General features: G+C 43.8%; 1 protein-coding gene across 1 annotated transcript in view; it reads left to right on the top strand.

Annotated features, from left to right (window-relative positions):
* Positions 1 to 23,718, top strand: part of GALNT17 (polypeptide N-acetylgalactosaminyltransferase 17) — a 595,450-nt gene that overhangs the window by 181,335 nt on the left and 390,397 nt on the right. The gene's annotated exons all lie outside the window — the stretch shown is intronic.

Below are 23,718 nucleotides of genomic sequence, written 5' to 3'. Positions count from 1 at the left end.
TGCCTTCATCTGGGTTCGCATAACTTTTGTCTATACCTTCGTCATGTCATTTACCCCAAAAGTGTCCCCCAAGCTATCCTTTTATTTATATTTGCTTATTAATTTCAAGAATTATTTGAGATAGTATTCAAATTACATACTAGAGGAATATTCCTATGAATATAGGATGTTATATTATAATGATAATAAGAGTTATGTTAAGGAATTTCCATGATAAAGGGTGGAGGGAGAGTGGGGATGAAGCTGGGGTCATGTAAATACAAATTCCATATGCTGTGACGTTTAGCACATTTGCTGGAAATGTTTGGAATACTTATTTCTAAACTTGGACCTCAGCTTTCTACCAGCCAACACTGAGAGAGAAATATGTTGATAATGGTTTGGCCATGTCCCCACCCAAATCTCATCTTGAATTCCCACGTCTTGTGGGAGGGACCTGGTGGGAGGTAATTGAATCGTGGGGGCAGGCCTTTCCCATGCTGTTCTCATGATAGTGAATACATCTCACGAGATCTGATGGTTCTATAAGGGGGAGTTTCCCTGCACAAGCTCTCTGTTTGCCTGCTGCCGTCCATGTAAGATGTGACTTGCTCCTCTTTGCCTTCCGTCATGATTGTGAGGCCTCCTCAGCCATGTGAACTATAAGTCCATCAAACCTCTTTCTTTTGTAAATTTCCCAGCCTCAGATACGTCTTTATCAGCAGCATGAAAACAGAAGAATACATATATCATCCATATGGTTCATGATGTCTGCAGGATGAAACAAATCAGAAGCAGAACAACTCTGCCAGGGGCTGAGATGCTAAAGAAATTTCCCTTACTTCGTCATAAAGGATTCCCTAAACCATATCACTGTGTGTTCAATGGCATTGTCTTTGTAAATATAACTTCACATTCCTTGTGCCTGTTTGCATCTGTTTGCAAATAGAAGAACACCTAGCACTGTCTGAGATCATGAAGACATTTGTATTAGGTTGGTGCAAAAGTAATTGTTTTTTGCATTGAAAGTAATGGCAAAAACTGCAGTTACTTCTGCACCAACCTAATATTCACCTAAGGATTCTAGTGGCCCAGGGTCCCAGATGCCTTGAAGCAGTTCAACAGTGCCACATGTATGTTTTACTTTCCTTCATGGCTAATCCAAACATTGTATCCTAACCCCAGCATCTCAAGCAGGGTGGATAGAAAAGGGCAGTCCTTTTTATCAACAAAGATCAATCTTTCCAGAATCTTTTCAGAAGACTTTCCTTTCTGTTGGCCCTACCAGGGTCACCCAGGTACACCTACTAGCAAGGGGGCTGGAGAAGTGGCTCTGGGCAGCCGTCCTTCATTCTGGGCTGGACAGAATGCCACGCGATGTTCTGCTGGTGTAGAAGAGAATGGGAGAAGAGGAGGAAGGGCTCTCAGGAAGACAACTGGGAGTGACTACCACCGTAGTTCTCTATCACAACACCAGTCCAGTAAATCCTGCTTTGCAGGAGGTAACACCAGTGAGCAGTTTGCCGCTGATGAGATTTATTCCCAAAATAACTTTCAAATCTGAAGAGGAATGGCTGCTCTGTATTTCATTTCAGCAAGTCTCCATGGATATTATTTTTCTTTCCACTGACTTTATTTATAACCTGAGCTGCAGGAAGCTGGAAGGAGAAGCTGCTTGACAATATCTGGAGTCTGGGCTTTGCTATTTGACAAGTTAACCATGTTTTCTCCCTCGGCGAGGTTGGGGATGAAGAAACACTTTCTCTCCCAAAGATAGGCCTGATGAGGATGCATGGTTCCCAAGGTGTGTAGTGTTGGTCAGGGAGGAATAGCATGCTCTAGGCTTGGCAAGCCGACTCATTTGACTTAGGCCTTCTGGCTAAGCCATCCCGGAATGGGGCTCAATGGTGATTCAATCAAATGGGGAAGCATCTTGTGTTTGGAGATAGCTTAATGGTAAGAAGTGAGCTAAGTGTGCTGTTATTGCAAGACCTCCATCTCTACAAAAAATAAAAAATAAATGAACGTGGCATGGTGGTGCCCAAATTCAGGAAGTTTTTTTTTTTTTTTTTTTTTTAAACTAAGGCCTGAGTCACATTTTTTAAAAATTGAAAAAGCTGTGGGAGATCCCAGTTCATGCTTCTCTCTTCTCCAGAGCACAGGTCGAGCTGAAATATAAGGACATCTGCATTTTATAGACGAGGAAACTGACATGCAGGGCAGTTGAGAGCTCAATCCAGGGCAGCGCAGCATCTTAGTGAAGAGTGATGTCATGGACACAGTTGGGAGAGCCTTCCCTTGATTTGTCACTCTTGAGATAGGCTGGAGAAGGAACATGAGTATTCAGTCATTAGGGATATGGATGGGTGCACCATACAGTTGCTCACCAGTCCCTGTGTGGGAGAGGCAAAAGATGCTATAGAAGGATTTTGGTGATTGCTGAGATGCAAGGACCATTAGTCTAACATATTGCTCATCTTTCCACACTAGCTGTCCCTCCATCTGCTTCTGAGGTAGGAGGTAGAACTTGACTCTGGACCAGATTGAAGACTGGCTGAAACAGGGAAAAGGCACCGAAAGCACTTCTCCGTAAGACATATCCATGAGTGCTGTGACAGTTTACCATTGCCACAGCAATATCAGGCGGTTACTGCCCCTGGCTGTGGCAACACTCTGAAGTTACCTCCTCTTTTCTAGAAATTGCTGAATAATCCATGCCTTAATTTGCATGGAATTAAAAAGTGGGTATAAGTATGACTGTAGAATTGCCTCTGAGCTACACTTCTGGGCAAACTGCCTGGGGTTAGCCCTGCTCTGCAAGGAGCAGGACCTTTCTGCTGCTGTACACTTATGCCTCAATAAAAGTTGCAACACCACCAGCTCGTCCTTGAATTTTTTCCTGGGCAAAGCCAACAACCCTCCCAGGCCAGGCCCCAATTTTTGGGCTCGCCTGCCCTGCATCACTTCCACCAGCTCCTATCAACCTGTTTACCTGTATCAAAACCTTGATGTTAACTCCTGCCCTGATGTCACCACAACCAAAAAACTCTTGAAAACTCAGTACAATTATCTGTGATTGTGGATTAGTGTATTCTGGGTGCCATAACAAAAGACTGTGTGGTTTAAACAACAAATTTTTCTCACAGATCTGGAGGCTGGAAATCCAAGATGAAGGTGCTGGCAGGGTTGGTTTCTCCTAAGGCCATGCTCCCGGCTTTGCAGATAGTGACCCTCTCACTCCGTCTTCACACAGTCTTTGCTCTGTGTGCACACCTCCCTGGTGTCTCTTCCTCTTCTTAGGGTCCACTTAATGAGCCTCATTTTAACGTAGTCACCTGTTTAAAGATCTAATCTCCAATATGTTTATAGTCTGAGACACAGGGAGTTAGGAATTCAACATAGGTATTTTGATGGGACAGAATTCAGCCCATAACAGCTTGTAAGTGCTATTAAGAAGACTCAGGGCTAGCATTTTGAGAGGCTGAAGCAGGAGGATCAGTTGAAGCCAGGAGTTCAAGGCCAGCCTGGGCAGCATAGCAAGACTCCATCGCTAAAATAATAAGAAAATTACCTGAGCATTGTGGTGTGTACCTGTAGTTGCAGCTACTTGGAAGGCTGAGGCAGGAGGATCACTTAAGCCCAGGAGTTTGAGGCTGTAGTCAGCTATGATTCTGCCTCTGCACTCTAGCTTGGGGCAACAGAATATGACTCCATATCTTTAAAAAAATATATCCCAACCCAGAGTCCACCCTATAGAGAAACACGAGTATTTTTTGACTTGTTGAACTAGGACCATCTGTGGATATTTTGAATATAAATATTTTATTCTAAGCCTCTATTGACAGTTCAATTCTCTGAATCATTGCAGAAATTACTCTCAGCAGTCTTTATTTTTACCACCTCAGCAAAATGGTTCTATCTCAGCTCCCTGTCTAGACTTTAAATTCCAGGAAGGCGAGGCTGCATCTTCATACCTTTTTCCTCCAGGTTTCTGAGCGTTGGCAATGACACTCTTTCGGTAAATGGAAGTTTGAAAGAGCAAATGAAAAGAATAGTTGAGGAGCAAAGGTTTCTCCTGCAGTGGGCCAGCTGTCCGTTGCAACAAAGACACGTGGGCAAACAAACAGTGCTTGCTTCTCTTTAGGAAAGAATAATTATTTAGCATGAAAGAAACTCCGTGGAAAAAAAAAATCTTCAATGTATCAGGTGAATATCCTGTAAAGGAGACTTTTTGACCTTAAAAAATGGTGAGCCATAGCTCAGTAAAAGCTCATTAGGGAAGAGAGGGAGCTAGTCTGGGGACAGAATGTATATTGATTGACTCAGAGGTTCTCTGAGTTTCTCTCTGTGAAGGCAATTTGCATAACAATGATTACATATTGGGTTTGAGGCAGTTATTGCTCACTGGAGTCCTTCCAGAGTAACTATTTCGGTGGTTGCAGAGCCCCCTCAGAAACCTGGCTTTAAAAGGAAATTAAATGTGAAGGGTTGAGTTGCTGCAGTTGTTAGCCTTGGGAAGGGATTAAAAGGGAATGTTTTTGTCATGTGAGATGTCAGGAAAATTCATGAGGAACTCACTAGGTTGTCTACTTGGAAAAAAATGAACTTCCTCCTAATGGATTTTGAAAAAGATTATTTAATTTGGGTTCACCATTAGCCATTCTGGGCAAGGGACGGAGGTGAATGTTACCCTTCATTTTCGTAGAGAACAATGAGTTGTTCTATCTTTACAAAATCAAACTCAATTGAAATATATTTTTATGTGTAATTTATTGCTCTGCAGACAATGGAGTGGAAAAGTTATAGTGGTTAATTACTCCCCAAAACCAGAATATTGAGCATACGTGTGTGTGTGTGTGTGTGTGTGTCCATGACACAAAACTGCTTCTAATTTATTAGGTAATAGTCATTAGATTAGGCAACATAAATATGACATTTGGAGAACAGTGGTGCAGCCCCCCCAAAAGGTAGAATGAACTTTTAGATAAATGAGAGAGAAAGAGAGAGTATTAGAACTGAATAATGACTTTACAGAGCAAGTGGTCAAGGCCTTTCAAAGTGCTAGTCAAAGGACCCAAAAAGGCCACTCCAAGAGTGATGGTCATATAACTTGAAGTGGAAACAAGGAAGTCTGGAAAGAAGGACAAAGAGCCCTTCCGATATTTTTGCTCCATGTTCTATTTTTATTTTGTTTGTTTGTTTTCCCTTTTGTTTTGTGGAGATTAATTTACATCCCCTGAAATTCACCCTACTTTCGGAGGCCGAAGCAGAAGGATCACTTGAAGCCAGGAGTTTGCAACCAGCCTGGGCAACATAGTGAGACCCGTATCTCTACAAGAAATTAAAAACAAATATTAGTGGGGTGTGGTGGCATATGCCTGTAGTCCCGTTACTCTGGAGGCTGAGGTGGGAGGATCACTTGAGCCCAGGAGTTCAAGGCTGCACTGAGCCATGATTGCACAGACACTGTACTCCAGCACTCGCTGAGAGTGACAGAGTGATGAGACCCTGTCTCCAACAAAAACAACATCAAAATTCACCCTAAAAAAGTCTATAGTTCACCACTGTCTAATTCTGGAATATTTTTATCTCTCTGAAAAGAAACATTATACCCACTGGCAGTCACTCCTCCATCCACCCCTGCCTTTGGCAATCACTAATCTATTATTTGTCTCTGGAGTTACCTATTCTGGACACTTCATATATATGGAAGCATACAGTCTATTTGGTTTTTTGTCTGCCCTTTATTCACTTAGCAAAGTGACTTCAGGGTTTATCCATGTTGTAGCATCTATCGGTACTTCCTTTCCTTTTCTGGTCAAATCACATTCCACTGTATGGATACACCACATTTTGTTTATCTGTCCAGCAGTTGATGGACGTGTGGGTTGTTTTGACTTTTTGGCTGTGATGGATAAGGCTGCTGTGAATCATTTGTGTACAGGTTTTTGTGTGGACATATGTTTTCATTGCTCTTGGGTACATACCTAGGAGCGGAATTGTTGGATCATATGGTAATTCCATGTTTCACCTTTGGAGGAAGTACCAGACTATTTTCTGAAATGGCTGTACCGTTTTACATTCTCATCAACAATGTACAAGAGAGCCCTTAAAACTGGATCCCCTACCATTTGCCAGGTACCAAGCTGTCCTCTTGGTGTGCCTTCCATTATATATGGGCTTGTGGTCATATTTCTCCTTTATAGGATAAGAAATGGAGACTCTGAGAGTTTAACATAGATGGGAAGAGAGAGAAAACATGCCATCACTGAGGTTAATGCTATATGATCAAGTGTGAGACTGGAACCCTGAGGTTCTTCCCCAGGAGTTGGTGGGCAAAATGTTGAGTGCAGCCTCAAGGGCAGGTGCAGAGGGCTATGAAACATAGAGTCTATGTTCTTCATAGAGTTTCCTCAGTCTCTGACCATCAAGGGAGGGCAACTGGGACATAGAAGGGCATGTGTCCATGTCCATCTCCCTTGAGTAAAATATCCCAACTGTTTCTCTTGTTCACCTGCACATACCTGCAGCCTCCAGATTGAGCTGGGCAGGTCTGTCAACCATGGTGAGAGACAGGGCCGTATGATTCTCCTTGGAATACGAACACAGGGAAACCAGCTTATGTAAAGTAATGCAACAAGCAAGCATTGGGCAGAGAGATCGTGTCTAGTGCAGCAGCTGGGACCTCTGCAGGGTCACCAGACTTCCCTCTGTGCCTGCAACTGGAAACAGAGCAGGACCCACGGGAAGGCAGGACCCTCGCCGGCCGCCTGGGGTCCAGGAGGGAGGATACCATGGATCTGATCAGAGGGAGGATGGACCAGGGTGGGCTGGGTCTTGGCTGTGGTCACTCAAGCCGAACAAGGTGAGGTGCAACTGGGAAGTCCTCAAGACCATCTGTACACAGTGTCTTCTCACGCCTGCCTCAGATCATTAACCAGCATAGTATTGATCCATAATTTTGTTTTGTTGCTTCTCAATTATTTGTTATTCTTGCAATTTCTGATTTTGGCTTTGATTATTGTCAGGTTTGCAGCAGAGAAGGTTATAAACAAATAGATCCCAAAGTAAAGTGCTCCTCCAGGACTTCTAAGTAAGCACCATGTAGTTTGAGCAGCTCCTGCTGACCTACTGGAGGGAGGAAAGGCTGATGGTACCACCCATACCTGCATACCTGGGGAGGCCTGCTTGCTTCACACCCAAAGGGCTTGGTTTTGGCCTGGGCTAAGAGGTGCACACCGGGGAGAGTGACCCTGATGCCAGAAAGAAGAGTGATAAAGGGGTTGTTTCCACATCCATTCCCTGCAGCTCCTTAGAGATGGAAACTGGCATTTCAACGTTGGGGCCTCTTAGGACGTACGTGTTCTGTAGGTCATGAAACCCCTAAAGTGTTCCGGAGCTTTTCCCTCCAAGAACAATACATTCAGGATGTCTTTCAAAGACTGTTTCCACAAACTCTGGCCATTGAGATAATTTTCTCAGGGAGGGAGGATAACTGGGACGTGGAAGGTGTGTGTTCACATCCATCTCCCTTGAGTGAAATGTTCCAACTATTTGTCTTGTTCACCTGCACACACCTGCCGCCTCCGGGTTGAGCTGGGTAGATCTGTTAACCATGACGAGAGATAGGACCGTATGTTACTTTATGGAATATTTACCCCCAACATGCCTGCTGTTTCTTTTTCTCATCTGGGAACTCTAGCAAGGGAAGGAGGTGAAGTCACATGGAACAGCTAGAGGCAGACCAGGTGAGTGATGGAATAGTGAAGATTGAGAAATCTGCTGGGTCAGATGACGCCTCGTGCTCTGAGAATCACCGTGACACCGAGCTCTTAGGAAATCAGCTTTGTTGGCGTGTTCACAGGCAGAATTAGGACCAATGTCTAGAAGGTATAAGATGATGCAGACGTTGATTCTACTTAAAAAGCAATGCCTGATTAGAAACTCAGAGGCTGGGTGTGGTGGCTCTTGCCTGTAATCCCAGCCCTTTGGGAGGCCAAGGTGAAAGGATCACTTGAGACCGGGACCCAGATATAGCAGTATAAAGATGCTGGCTTAGGATGTGAGCCCAATGGGGCAGGCTGTTCTGGGGGGATCATGGCTGAGTGTGGACCTCTGCAGGTGTTCATTCTAAAGCTGGATTCTGAACTGGTCACAACGTGGAGGGCTGGAGTGGCCTTGGATGATCCTGACAGTCTGGGTTTCTATGTATTTGGTCATTTCTTATTTATTCGGGGAGTTATTTTCGGTCTGTTGAATTTATCAATTCTTCAAGACGTTGGATTTTACCACTTGTACATCTGGTGGATACATCCTAAGCTAGTGTCTTTATATTACTATATCTGGGTCTATTTAGATAAAGAAGAATTTGGCTTCTTCCTTTCTTTTCTTTGGTTTTCTGTGATGCCATAGTGCTTTGAGTTTTTATTATTCATTAATTTTGGGGTAAGGGCTGGGGACAGGTTCTCACTCTGTGGCCCAGGCTGGAGTGCAATGGTGCAATTGCAGCTCACTGAAGCCTTGATCTCCTGGGCTCAAGGGATCCTGCCACCTCAGCCTCCCGAGTAGCTGGGACCACGCTGGACTAGTTTTTTGTATTCTTTGTTGAGACAGTGTCTCAACATGTTGCCCAGACTGGTCTCAAACTCCTGACATCAAGTGATCTTCCCACCTTAGCCTCCCAAGGTGCTGGGATTATAGGCATAAGCCACTGTTCCCAGCCTTTGAGTTTTCAATCAGGCAGTGGGACCTCACATTTTTTCCTGTGCGTGGGTCACAGGGAATCACAAAACCTAGATAATGCAGGCTTTGGAAATCTGCTGATGTTGGAGACACAGTCATGTGATTCCACATTCATCTGTCACCAGAAAGAAGAGCAGCTGAGGAGTTCTTCCCACGTCCATTCCCTGAAGCTCTTTTTTATTTTGAGATGGAGTCTCTCTGTGTCATCAGACTGGAGTGCAGTGGTGCAGTCTTGGCTCACTGCACCCGCTGCCTCCTGGGTTCAAGCGATTCTCCTTCCTCAGCCTCCCAAGTAGCTGGGACTACAGGCGTGCACCACCATGCCCAGCTAAGTTTGTTTTTTTTTTTTTTTTTTTTTTTGTATTTTTAGTAGAGATGGGATTTCACCATGTTGGCCAGGATGGTCTCAATCTCTTGACCTTGTGATCCACCCTCCTCAGCCTCCCAAAGTGCGGGGATTACAGGCCTGAGCCCCTGCGCCCAGCCCCCTGCAGCTCTTTGGAGATAGAAACTGACATTTCAACCTTGGGACCTCTTAGGTTGCCCATGTTCTGTAATTCATGAAACCCCTAAAAGCTTCCAGATCTTCTCCTGCCAAGAACAATAAATTCGGTCTGGAGTTGCAGAGAGGAGCATAGAATCCAAGCGCTCCCCCTGGAGCATGTGAGTTTTTTGTGGGGGGATCTGTCCAAGGTCATCGGGCTGACCAGGGCTGACCAGGGCTGACCAGGGTGAAGCAGGCGCAGGGATCTAGGTTTCTGGGTTCCTTGGTGTTATCCTAATGTCTGAACCACATCCTCAGCTTGCTGAGCTATTTTTGTTTTTCTTTCTTTTTTTTTTTTTTGTTCTGTCATGGTAATTGTTTTTCTAGCATAATCACTAGAATAGAAGCAGTTCCACATTTATCTGCCCTCGTACAGCAGAGTTTTTGGAAAAATTGCCTCTTTCTGCTGCCTTCTGTTCTTTGCCTCTTGTTCTCTCTTGAATCTACCCAGGTTTTGGTTTTCTGAAATTGGTGCTGTGAACATCACCAATATATTGGCTTTACCAAATGCAAAGGTCCATTCTTGGAGTCTGCCATTTCCAGGGTTTCCTTCTACTTTCTTCTGTTTTCTTTGCTTGGCCTTCCTTGTTCTGATTCTACCAGTTGGTGTGTCGAGGGCTCAGTATTCAGACCCCTTTCTCTTTGTGTAGTTCTATTGCCTAGGTCTTCTCCTCAAGGAACTCGTCTTTAAACTCCATTTAGACACTGGTGAATCCTAATTTTCTATCTCTAATTCTGACTTCTTTCCTGAACTCCCATGTACTTGACAGCTTCATTTGGATGTCTACTAGGCACCTCCAATATGTCCCAGCCAAACTCTTGACTCTGTTACATCCCTTCGTAACCCAAGTCCCTTTTCTCCCCCTTCTCCATCTCAATCAGTAGCACCAACATTCGACATTCTTTGTTGCTCAAGCCATACATGTATAAGTGAGTTGTTCTTGAATCATTTCTTACTCTCGCATATCTTTGGGTAAGCTGTGATTTGGCTGGTCCGGGTTGAGTTCAGCTGGGCTTGGTTCCAAGCCACAGATTGGATCTGACTGTTTCGTGTGTCTCATGCTTCTTGGATCAGTGGGCATCCCAAAGCATGTTGTCATGGTGATGTCAGGATGAAGAGGCTAGAAGTAGCAATGCAAGCTCATTTCAAGTCTCTGCTCATGACACATCCCCAGTATTTTGTTGGTTAAAGCAAGTCTCGTGGCCAAACTCAAAGTCAGTGGGTGGGGAAGTACACTCAGTTCAGCAAATGGTCAAGTCCAACATGAGTGGTGCGAAGATGATTTTGTTGAGCAGGTATATACTCTCTGCCCTCTTCACATGCATACTCTTCCCCTGAATTGTGTGCATAAGAAGAGGTCTGAGAGTATGTATTTGCTGAACACAAATATAACGTGCCACCTCGGGTAATTTTTTTTTAATTGAGATAGTGTCTTGCTCTGTCACCAAGACTGGAGTACAGTGGCACAATCATAGCTCACTTCAGCCTTGACCTCTTTGGCTCAAGCAATCCTCCTGCCTCAGCCTCCCAAGTAGGTGGGACTACAGGTGCGTGTTGCTGTGCCCAGCTAATTTTGGGGGAAAAAAAAAAGTTTTTTTTGTAGAGATGGAGTCTTGCTATGTTGCCCCGCCTGATCTTGAACTCCTAGGCTCAGGCAGTCCTCCTGCCTTGACCTCCCAAAGCGCTGGGATTACAGGTGTGAGCCACCATGCCTGACCTCAGATAAGTTCTTAAAGGAAGAAATCTACATCTAAGTAAATGGGATCTTGCCAAGAGGGTCTTTTTATGAAGAATTGGATGTGTGTTTAAAATTGATAGTGCTTCTGAATACCTCTTTTAGAACAGATGCTTTATTGTTTCAGATTCTCTAAATTAATTAGAGATGATGGTGGTGGTGGTGGGAGGTGTAATACTGATGATTTTGAAGAGGGGAGGAAGGTAACAACATTTTATTAGGGTGATCCTTTTTTGTTCTGCCTTACTCTTCCTTATCCTTCTGATTTTATAATTTACCTTCCATGATATGACCAGAATTGTTGTGACTCAAAATCTGTAATCATTGGGGATGTGCCCACGTGGTATCAGAAATGTACATGCTTTTGGGAGAACTGATGAAGGTTAGTGTCCCACTCTGTCCCTTCTCTTTAGCCCCTCTGATTAGGAATAAAAATCCCAGAAGGAGCGCTTGGAGCACAGTAGAGGAGAGCGAGTTTTCTCCAAAAGTTGTTGAGACTGAGATTTGCTGAGCAAATGCAGCATGTGGCCTGGTGTACAGTGTCAAGCACACGTTTGATGCTGACAAGTTTCTTAGGTTTTGGCAGGGAGAGTGCCTCCTCAATTCAGCCTATTTCTTACCTGCTCCTAGATCAGCCTTTTTCTCCCTTGAGCAGCTTTACAAATGCTAGGAGGCTAAGTAACACAATTAACCTTTCATCCATCTGCTCTGAGAAGGTTCTGAAGGTTCCCAAACTCTTCTTTATTTGGTTAGAAATATTCTTTGCACAGACGCTCTTGGGCATATCAGCAGCCAGAGCCCGTTCAAGACAGACATACATGTTTATCATCTCCTCACACAGGGGGATATTTGTGGCAATGTTTGTTCGGTGCTGAGAGTGAGATTCAGGCCTTTGAGAGCCTCGCCAACACAGTGGCATGAAACCTGAGAGAGCATTGCCTTAAGGCATGCTTGATGTCCTGAAATACAGAGACCCTGGTTCTGGATCTAACACTTCAGAACATTCTTCATTGTCTTCCTGCTTGTTTTTCTCCCCTCCCTCCCTCCCTCCCTTCCTTCCTTTTTCTTGAGACTGAATCTTGCTCTGTCACCCAGGCTGGAGTACAATAGTGCAATCTTAGCTCACTGCAACCTCCGCCTCCCAGGCTCAAGCAATTCTCCTGCCTCAGCCTCTATATTGGCCAGGCTGGTCTTGAACTCCTGACCTCAAGTGATTGGCCCGCCTTGGCCCCCAAAGTGCTTGGATTACAGGCACAAGCTACCACACCCAGCTCCTTCTTTCCTTCCTTCCTTCCTTCCTTCCTTCCTTCCTTCCTTCCTTCCTTCCTTCCTTCCTTCCATTCCCTCCCTCCCTCCTTCCCTCCCACCCTCCTTTCTCCTTTCCTTCCTTCCTTCCTCCCTCTTTTTTTTGAGACAGAGTTTTGCTCTGACACCCAGGCTAGAGTACAGTGGCACAATCATGGCTCACTGCAGCCTCAACCTCCTGGGCTTAAGCAGCTCTCTCACGTCAGTCTTCTAAGTAGCTGGGACTACAGGTGTGTGCCACCATGCCTGACTAATTTTCTTCTGTTATTTTTGTAGAGACAGGTCTCATTATGTTGCCTAGGCTGGTTTCTAACTTCTAGCCTCAAGCGATCCTCCTGCCTCAGCCTCCCAAAGTGCTGGGATTACAGGTGTGAACCACCATGCCTGGCCTCAGTTTTCTTATCTGCTGACTGTGGATAAAGCTGTTCTGAGGATCAAATTAAATAACCTTTGTAGAGCGATTCCAGGAAGTATAAAGTTCATAATACATGTAAGGCATGTCATTTTGAATAAAACCACTGTTTGAAAATTTATGGACAGACAGTTTGCTCCAAAGGCACTTCAAGCGTCTAACAATGATTCATATCTCTTGGAACTATAAATGCTACATGAACAGTTCAGTTAATGGGCAAAAACATACCTCCAGTATTCGTGGCTCTGAGGGAAGCACAAATCTAGAGACCTCTTAGCCCTTGTTTTGCCTTCTAGGACAGAATTTAACAGTGGATTGCCATGTGTTATAAACCAAGTTGTGTCCCGCCCCCCCGCCCCGAAATTCATATTTTGAAGCCCCAAGCCTCATTGCGATGGTATTTGGAGATGAGGCCTTTGGGAGGTAATCAGGTTTATTTGAGGTAATGAAGGTGAAACTCTTACAATGGGATCGGAGTCCTTATAGGAGAGGAAAAGACACAAGCTCTCCCTCTCTCTGTCGTGTGAGGATATAGCAAGAATGAGGCCATCTGCAAGCCAGGAAGCGAGCCCTCACCAAGAACCAAATCCACATTCACCTTGATCTTGGACTTCCCAGCCTCTAGAACTATGAGACATAAAGGTCTGTTGTTGAAGCCTCTCCATCTATGGCATTTTGATATAGCACCCCTAGCTGGCTGAGATACTGTGGAAAGTATGAAAACATGGTCATATTAAGAAGGCTGAAGGAGTGAGTGTGTTTAGCCTGGAAAAAAAAGAAGATAAAAGGAAGGTTAATGATATGTCTTGATAATGTCTTGCAATATTTGAAAATTACATGATAATGATATGTCTTCATAGTGTCTTGTAATATTTGAAAATTACATGAAAGTGTAATCTGCATGATTGATGTAGAGGAAAAAAATAAGATCATTGGGTAGAAGAAACAAAGGTACCCATTTTTGAAATTTTATTTATTTGAACTATAAACCAGGAGTGCAGTGTACCACAAGGTGGTGGACTCTTTGTCCCTGGGAAAATACAGTATAAACTGGGACGCTATGTCTCTGCAATTTCTGCACCAAATGGGGTATGGGGCTAGCTGACCTCTCCTTGCTTCCAACCCAAGATTCTAAGTTGGGCCACAGGTGTACTAATTGTCCTTACACTTAAAGAACATTTTATTCCATTCTTTTCCACCAAGCAGCTAATACAGTTGAACTCTTACAATTTCATTCAAGGTATTAATAACCTTTGGACATCATGTCAGGGAAGCACTGAAAATGTAGGAGAGAAAATGTCAAAATCATCATCATAATTCAGTTGTCAACAAATATCAAGATCATCGTACTGATCTATGAACTAGGGAATCAATGATGATTTGACGTGAGTTAATAAGATGGCGCTTACCCATTTCTGACATGTCACCGGGAGATTTCCGTATCCACAGTAGAACATGATGCTAAATTTGGCCAGTGCAGTTTATAATGCACTCATTCATTCGTTGACTCACTTTGGTCATTCAGCCGTCCAATTGTATGTGTGATATTTACGAGGTGTTTGCTATGTGCAAGACACAAAGATGCCTTCCTGTTCACAAGAGACCGTGCCCATGCGAGTGAGCAGTCAAAGGCACATAGACTACGATATCAGAAATGCTGTGGCTGAGATTTTTCACCAGCCTCTGACTTTCTGGGTTGGATAGTGTCCAGAAAGGATTTGCGGGGCTCTCTTGAGTAGCAGGGAAGACTGGCAGTGGTCCTGAAGGGCAGCAGCTTTTTAGAACCATCAGAAGAAGGTTTGGGGACCTTAAACAAAGGAAGCAGCAGAGGATGAGGCTGGGCAAGGACTCCACTAATGAGCAGCTTTGCATATTACTTGAAAACTTTGGGATTATTTTCCATAGGCAGCAGGAAGGCACTAATGAATTTCAAGCAAGCAGTGTTCATATTTGCATGTCGGAAAGCTCACTCCGAAGATGGTGTTAGGAGCTGCCTGCAATAACTCAAGCAAGTGATGGCTTGAGGTTGCACCTGGATGGTGGCAGAAGAGATGGAGAGGTGAGAATAGGGTCAGGAGATACTCAGAGTTAACACCTAGAGGCCCAGCACCTGTAATACTAACACTTTGGGAGGTTGAGGTGGGCAGATCACCTGAGCTCAGGAGTTCAACACTAGCCTGAGCAACATGGCTTAACTTGGTCTCTAGTAAAAACACACACACAAAAAATTAGCTGGGTGTGGTGGCGCATGCCTGTAATCCCAGCTACTTGGGAGGAGAATCGTTTGAACCTGGGAGGCGGAGATTGCAGTGAGCCGAGGTCACACCACACCACTGCACTCCAGCCTGGGTGACAGAGTAAGACGTTGTCTCAAAAAAAAAAAAAAAAAAAATTAGCACCAAGAATCATTTGAGTAACAGTTTAAAAAATATTATATATATTAATGTATATATGAATTTAGAAATATATATGCATGCCTGTATACATACACACACATACATGTGAATTAAAAAAATATATAGCACACACATCTAGCATAAATTTTGTATACATGTAATAATTAAAGTGCTTATTATAGTGCTTTGTGTCTAATAGGCATTTGTCAATTGAACTAATTATCACTAATAATTGTATCCAAAATGGGGCTATCTTTTCTTTTGGCAGTATTTTCTGACAAGCTCTTGTGTTCCATTGATCTTGCTGTCCTTTCCTATTCCATTAATTCACCTTCGTAATTATTGGAGTTTTTCAGTGTGTGTTAATAGCTGGAAGGATAAACTGTATTTTTCAGATATTTACCTTTATTACCACACTGGATTCCGAGAGGTGGCTCCTCAGCCCCCCAGGAATACATTGAAGTTGGCCAGGAGTAAACGTGGAGTGTTGCTCACTATTAAGCCTATGGCTGCAATTTCTGGATTGTCTGTGAGTTTTATTGACTTCCATATGATCTAGCATAAGGTAGGATCTCCCTGAGACGTGGATCTGAAGGAGGGCTCTGGCCTCTCTGCAGAAACTTCCAAACAAATGCCTGCCCAGTGGAAGACAGGCCGCATGACATGCTGGCTCCTTGGCTTAGAGAGAGAGAGAGAGATTTTCTGCATGCTGGGCTGGGGCTGCTGCGATGATGAGGAGCTTTATGAGTTGACAAGGCACCAGATTGCCTTTTGCTGCGGTCACCATCTATCCTGGAGTTTGTGCCTCCATCGTGTGTACCATCTCTATTTCTAAAAGAATAATGCCGGTTATCTGTAAACCCATAAGTTTCCACCGTAACCCTGGAGAAAATCATGTCCTCATTTGTATGAAGGAAGGTGGGAAGGCAGCTCAGAGTTGATTTACAACCTTGGCTCTTTCGTTTTGCTACCTCCATCGAGCCTTTGTAGCTTGGGCTGAAGTTAACCACAGACATGAGCAGAGTGATGTGCTCTTGCTAAGCGGTGATCAACCGTGTGGCCCTCAGAGGATTTCTGGTCTCCGTGTGAGATGGAGCTCCTCCATCATTCACACAAGATGTCATGCAAAAATCAGTCATTGGCTTGCCTGCACTAGAAGGGAATTTCTAAAATTTCAAAAGTGGAGGTTATTTTTATTTATGTTTGGAAAACTGGATGACTATCTGAGAAAACATGTATTTTACAGCCTCACTTCCCAACGTATATTTAAAATTTCCTCCCAGTCTTCATGCCACTTTGATGATTATTGCTTTATTTTCTAGCTTAATGTCAGAGAAGGCAACTCCTTTTCTGTCTTTTGTGTTTTAAAAAATTCTAAATGTTCTAACCTCTGTGTTCTTGTAGGTTAATTTTAGAATGTTTTGTTGTGTTCCAGAAAAAAAAAAATATCCCCTTTGAAATTATGTTAAACCTGTGCATTAAAAAGGCAGTGGATGGTCACAGGGGCTCATGCCTGTAATCTCAGCACTTTGGGAAGCTGAGGCAGGGGAATCACTTGAGTCCAGGAGTTCGGGACCTGCTTGGGCAGCATAGGGAGACCTCATCTCTACAAAAGTTAAGAAAATTAGCCATGCATGATGGTGCATGACTGTACTCCCAGCTTCTCAGGAGGCTGAAAAAGGAAGATCCCTTGAGCCCAGTAGCTTGAGGGTGCAGTGAGGTAAGATCACTCCACTACACTTCAGCCTGGGTGACAGAGTGAGACCCCAACTCGAAAGAAAGAAAGTGAGAGAGAGAGAGAGAGAGAGAGAATCTCCTAACAATCTCCCAACATTCCAACTTCCACCTCAAAGACGTGTTCTTCTCTGCCACTTATGTATGTCTTATTTTATTGCATTTAGTAACATTTTCAAGTATTCTTCTTACTGGTTAAAGTTATTCTTAGGTATACTGTAATATTTGTTACTTTAAGAAATAGATTTATTTCCATTGTATATTCTAGTTGGTTTTTGCTGAATTAAAAAACACTCTTAATATGAGATGTCTACCTGCTCCAGCCTGGGCATCCTCACTGAGTGACAGCTGTATCTGGTGACTCATTTCCTTATCACCCTAGAAACACTTACTTCACTGACACTGTCTCAGAGGTCACCAGTGCCTTTCATTGCCACACCAAATGGCTCTTTTCAGGCTTAATTCTCTGTGACATTCATCAGTGAAGATTCTCTTCTTTGTGAATATGAATATACTACAATATTTAATATATTCAACACCTCTTCTCCTATTATATGCTTTCCATATGGATATTTAATTTGCTTTCTCAAAAGTGAAATACTCAGTTTGTAATAAATGGCCCCAAGTTGGTTCTCCAGATCTGATCTCTATTCATCCATCTACCTAACAGTTTTTAAGAACTCTCTGTGTGTCAGGCACTGGAGGTGACCCCATCTATGCCATTAAGGAGAGCACCTAAACTTGGGACCACAGGAGAAGTCTTCCAGTCGTGATTGGTAGTGTGTTAGTCTCTTTTCACGCTGCTGATAAAGACATACCCAAGACTGGGTAATTTATAAAGAAAAAGAGATTTAGTGGACTTACAGTTTCACATGGCTGGGGAAGCCTCATAATCATGGTGGAAGGGAAAAGGCACGTCTTACATGGTGGCAGACAAGAGAGGATGAGAGCCAAGTGAAAGGGAAACCCCTTATAAAACCATCAGCTCTCATGAGGCTTATCGACTACCATGAGAACAGTATGGGGAAAACTGCCCCCAGGATTCAATTATCTCCCACTGGGTCCCTCCCACAACATGTGGGAATTATGGGAGCTACAATTAAAAATGAGATTTGGGTGAGGACACAGCCAAACCATATCAGGTAGGATGCTGTATCTGTGAGGCTACAGACACAGCATCAAGACTTTCCTTTCTGGCAGGAGACAGCACACTCAGAAGGGGCAATTAAAGAGACATTACCAAAATATTTACAGAGATTGTGAAGGGTTAAGGGAAACCAATAAGGAATAACAAGGGTTGGTGAATGACCCTAAGGCTAGCAACAGAGGGGGAAGCAATTACCACCCTAAGGTCTGCAGAGACAAATTGAGAGTATATATATATATATATATAAAATATTATATATATATATATATGTATATGATTTTTAGTGAGTCTGCTTTGCTGCCCAGGCTGGAGTGCAGTGGTGTGATCTCAGCTTACTGCAGCCTCCACTTCCCAGGTTCAAGTGATTCTCCTGCTTCAGCCTTGCAAGTAGCTGGAACTACAGGTGCTACTTGCACCTGTAGCAAGTAACTGGGTGTGTAACTGCAAGTAACTCTCTGCAGACCTTAGGGTGGTAATTGCTTCCCTCTCTGTTGCTAGCCTTAGGGTCATTCACCAACCCTTGTTATTCCTTATTGGTTTCCTTTAACCCTTCACAATCTCTGTAACACTTTGCACGTCTCTTTAATTGCCCCTTCTGAGTGTGCTGTCTCCTGCCAGAAAGGAAAGTCTTGATGCTGTGTCTGTAGCCTCACAGATACAGCATCCTACCTGATATGGTTTGGCTGTGTCCTCACCCAAATCTCAGTTAACTTTTGTATTTTTAGGAGAGACAGGGTTTCACCATGTTGACCAGGCTGGTCTTGAACTCCTGACTTCAAGTGATATGCCCGCCTTGGCCTCCCAAAGTGCTGGGATTACAGGCATGAGCCACCGTGCCCGGCTGGACAAATGGATTTCTGAAGTCAACCAGGAAGCTTGAACACTTAGTTATTTTTTTTTTTCAGAGATGAGGTCTTCTTACTTTTTATTTTATTTATCTGTTTTCAAAGACAGGGTCTCACTCTGTCATCCAGGCTGGAGTGCAGTGGTGTAATCGTAGCTCACTGCAGGCTTGAACTCCTGAGCCCAAGCAATCCTACCTCCTCAGCCTCTTAAGGAGCTGGGACTATAGGCACAGGCTAATTTGTTTATTTTTTGTAGAGATGGTGTCGGGTCTCATTATGATGCCTAGGCTCGTCTCCAACTCCTGGGCTCAAGCAATTCCCCTGTCTTGGCCTCCCAAGCACTGGGATTACAGGCATGAGCCTCTGCACCTGGCCTGCTTGCTTCTTATTAAGATATTTCTCTCTTCCTAAGTCTCAGTCTCTTGAAGTCTTTGGATTCAAATATAGCATAAGTGAGAGGCCAGGCATAGAGAGCAGAAAAGAAAAAAGTTTTGCAGGATGCAATTCCTCCTGTTGGTGGAAATAGACAAGGGATAGGGTAGTCAGTCAGCACTTGCTGAACACTGTCTATCCTTCTGCTTCTTGCTCCTGGGCTGTCCTCTCTGCACCCTCTGCCACGTCTCTAGCCTGCTTGTCCTGATGGCAGTGAGGTTTGTATCTCAGGCCTCCTCTGCTGTCTGAGCCTCCATTCTCATGTGCTTCAAGTTTCCACTGGACTCTGATGCCATCTGGATGTCCCATGGATGCCTCGTGTACCACATGTGAAGAATGGAACTCATTACCTTCTCACACTCTCTTCTGTATGCCCTGCCTTTTCAGGCAGTGTTATCACTCACCTGGAAACCTCAGTTTTGCTCAGTTCCTCCTTCTCTCTCACCCTTAGCACTTGTTTGTCTCCTGCCCTGGGATGGTATCTCTTAAACAACCCTCAAATCTCTCCATTCCATTTGATCACTATGACCGCTGCCTTAAAATAAGCTTCCTGCCGTCTCTCGCACACACTGCTGCAAGAATCCTGCAACAGGGTCTCATAATCTGCCTCAGAGTCCAGGCTTTATCCTCCTTTAGCTGCCACAGAACCTTTAAAAAGTTCCTACATTTGACCAGGTGTGGTGGCTCACGCCTGTAATCCCAGCATTTTGGGAGGCCAAGGTGGGAGAATCAGTTGAGGCCAGGAGTCCCAGACCAGCCTGGGGCACATAGCAAGACCCCATCTATACACACTGTTTTAAAAAATTAGCTAGGTTAGTGTCACGCACCTGTAATTTCAGGTACTTGGGAGGCTGAGGCAGGAGGATTGCTTGAGCCTAGGAGTTCAAAGCTGCAGTGAATGCGCTGTGATTATACCACTGCACTCCAGCGTGGGCGACAGAGTGAGACCATCCCTTAAAAAAAGAAAAGTTCCTGCGTTCCTACATTCTCAGACCCAGTGTCCTCATTTGTGAAACAGAGGTAATAATACCTTCCCCCTGAGCTTGTCAAGAGATTAGATGAAACAATGGTAAAATAAATGTGAAACATTGAGCAGAGTGCCCACCACACAGTGGGTACTCAATAAATGGTTGCTGTCATTACTGTTAGTGCCTGGGCTCAGTCCTTGTGCTGTTATTGGCCACACTTCAGATCTTGTTACTTTCCTTCTTTGTTTGTCACTTATAGATAAAAAGCTAAAGTCAAGGGATCCAGGGCTGTAGAATGACTCTTGTGGGCCCAGACACTTTTGCCTAGATGGGCTCCTTCCTCCATATAAAATACTAAAAATTAGATTTTATGACTGTGTTTCTATTTGTCTTGAGTACTCTCTTTAAGAGCTTATAATTTTAAATGGCAATTCTCTAACCTCTGGAGACCGTGTAAATTTAGACAAACACATGTGTGGTCTCAAGTCCTGGGTTGGGATTTTTTTTACCCCCACTCTGAACACATCCAGAGACTATCTTCTTGTTTGTCTCATTATGCGTTTCCTTGGATTTGCACACACACACACAAAAAATCCAATCTTTCAGGGACCTAAATTTTTGCAGATATTTCAGTTTCAATGATATTTCTCAAGAGAACCCAAAATCCCATATCCTGTGCATGCTTGAGCTCTGAAACTGCAGCTTTTAGTTAATGAGCAACCCATCCTCTCCCTCCCTGAGAGCAGACATAGACTCAACTCCTATTTTAACTTACCTTTCTTTCTTGCAAGATCAGCTATATACTTTAAATATTTTAAAATTGTTTTCTTGAGCGTTTTTAGGTATTTTGCTGGAAAATTTTCATGTTGGATGGCCTTTCATCTTGCTGTGAATAGAATTGTCTATCATAAGTGTTTTTCTCTTAACATCTCAGTTTTGGGGGGAATTTTTGTTTTTTTGAGATGAAGTCTTGCTTTGTTGCCCAGGTTAGAGTGCAGTGGCGCAAACTTGGCTCACTGCCACCTCCACCTGCTGGGTTCATGATTCTTCTGCCTCAGCCTCCCGAGTAGCTGGGATTACAGATGTGCTCCACCACACCTGGCTAATTTTTGTATTTTTAGTAGATACAGGGTTTCACACGTTGTCCAGGCTGGTCTCGAACTCCTGATCTCAAGTGATCCACCCACCTCGGCCTCCCAAATTGCTGGGATTACAGGCGTGAGCCACAGCGCTCAGCCGTATGGAGATATTTTATACAGCTCATATCATTCATCTATTTAAAAGCATATGGTTTAGTGGTTTTTAGTATCTTCACAAATTTGTGCACGAATCACCATGATCTAATGCTGTGACATTCCCATTACTCCAGGAAGAAGCCCTATACATATTAACAGTCTCTGTCCACTTTCTCCCCAAGTTCCCCTTTCCCTACTGAAAGCAACCGCGGATCTACTTTCAGGTTCTACAGATTCACCTGTTCTGTACATTTCACATAAATAGAATCACTACATGGTCTTTCATGACTAGCTTCATTTACTTGTCATAACATTTTCAAAGTTAACTCTTGTCATAGCTTGTATCACTACTTCATTCTTTTATATTGCCCAATATCCCATTGGTCTGGAGATACTATATTTTGTTTCTCCATTCATCAGCTGATGGACATTTAGCTAATAAGAATAATGCAACTGTGAGCATTTGTGCACCAGTTTTTTGGGGGATGAATGTTTCCATTTTTCTGGGTAGAAATTTCCTAGGAGTGGAATTGCTGGGTCATATGGTAACTATATTTAGCATTTTTTGTTTTTGTTTTTGAGACAGAGTCTTGCTCTGTCACCCAGGCTGGACTGCAGCTGCGGGATCTTTGCTCATTGCGACTCCGCCTCCTGGGTTCCAGTGATTCTCCTGCCTCAGCCTGCTAAGTTGCTGGGACTACAGGTGCACACCACCACACTCGGCTAATTTTTGTATTTTTAGTAGAGACTGGGTTTCACTGTGTTGGCCAAGCTGGTCTTAAACTCCTCAAGTGATCGCTTCAGCCTCCCAAAGTGCTGAGATTACAGGCATGAGCCACCACACCCAGCCTATATTAAGCATTTTGAAGAACAGCCCAACTGTCTTCCAAAGTGGCGGGACACCTGTACATTCCCACTAGTAATGTTGCATCACAAGTGATTTTAAAACCAAGCGCAGGTGTTTGTACTCAACATGGGAAGAGTCCTTGTGGAGTTTTGAGCGCAGTTCAGGGGATGTCATTGGAATATTTGTTACACATCAGCAGATTCGACATGAGGGAGCAGGTAGAAAGTGCTGGAGTTCTCTAATTCTCCGCTCATAGGGTCTCTATGGAAATGAGGGCAGCAAGAAAAGACGTCAGGATTCCTGAAGAACATATTGGACGGTGGAAATGATTCTCAAGCAGAAAAACGATGCTCGTCTGACATTGATTGAGGTGCTCGCACAATCTTTGCTTTTGATCTTGATATTACAGAAAATAAATTTCTGTTCTCAGAGAAGCAGGAGAGCGAATACAAGCTTTGCCACTAGGTGACGGAGAACTATCTCAAGACTGGAGCAGGTTTCTTGGCTCTTGACTTGCCTAGGGGATGTCTTCGTGGGAGATTTGGATCCTTCTGGGTGCTTCTGGCTGCCCAGGCTGTCAAAGCCAAGGAGGCTGGTCCTTCTTCTTTCTGTCAGTGGCAGCAATGAAATGCTGGATATTGGATCTCCATCGTTTAAATGGATAAAGTGTGTGTGTGCGTGTGTGTGTGTGCGTGCTGAGTGGCTGGAACATTTGAAATGGCGGAAGGCAATGAGAACCCTTAACAACAAAAGTTTTCTGGTTAAGTAGTAAAACCTCCCATAACTCCAGGATTTAAAAATTGCCCATCAAGCTGTTTATCCTATAATGGAATAATAGGTTTAGAGCTGCCACCATCCTGGGAGCTTGCAGATTGCTCAGTGAGGCTTGTTACAGAGGCTTCCAAGTCTGCTTGGCACGGTTATCACCCGTGTGGGTTTTTTCCTCTCCTCTGTGATTTATTCTCAAACATTTTGTATTTCCTGTTGCCATTTAGATAAAATTTAAATAAAACCATTAGGGAAAGAGCTGTGTCAGAATGTTGGACCCTTTAAACTCAGGATAAAAATCAATCTGTATGTCGCTTTCTGTTCAAATGAAGGAAAAGCATCTGCAGTTTGGCAGTTATCTGTGGACTTGCTGTTTTTATTCTGTGCTATTTCTTCTTGCTGTAGTTCCTCCTAGCAAAAGGGAAACAGGCATGAATAATGGCCCTCGTTCTATCTCATTTCCTGTGTCCTCTTTCGTCCTCATTTCTCCTAGTGTGGAGGGTCTCTCCCTCTTACAGACCCCCATCTCATCCCAGTTCCCAAAAGGAGAGGGAGGATTCTTTTTTATTTATTGGGTTTTCTTTATGAGACAGAGTCTTACTCGGTCGCCCAGGCTGGAGTGCAGTGG

The sequence above is a fragment of the Papio anubis genome, chromosome 4, assembly GCF_008728515.1.
Source record: "Papio anubis isolate 15944 chromosome 4, Panubis1.0, whole genome shotgun sequence".
Lineage (NCBI taxonomy): Eukaryota > Metazoa > Chordata > Mammalia > Primates > Cercopithecidae > Papio > Papio anubis.
Note: the sequence above shows the minus strand (reverse complement) of the source record. Positions and strands in the feature narration are given on the sequence as shown.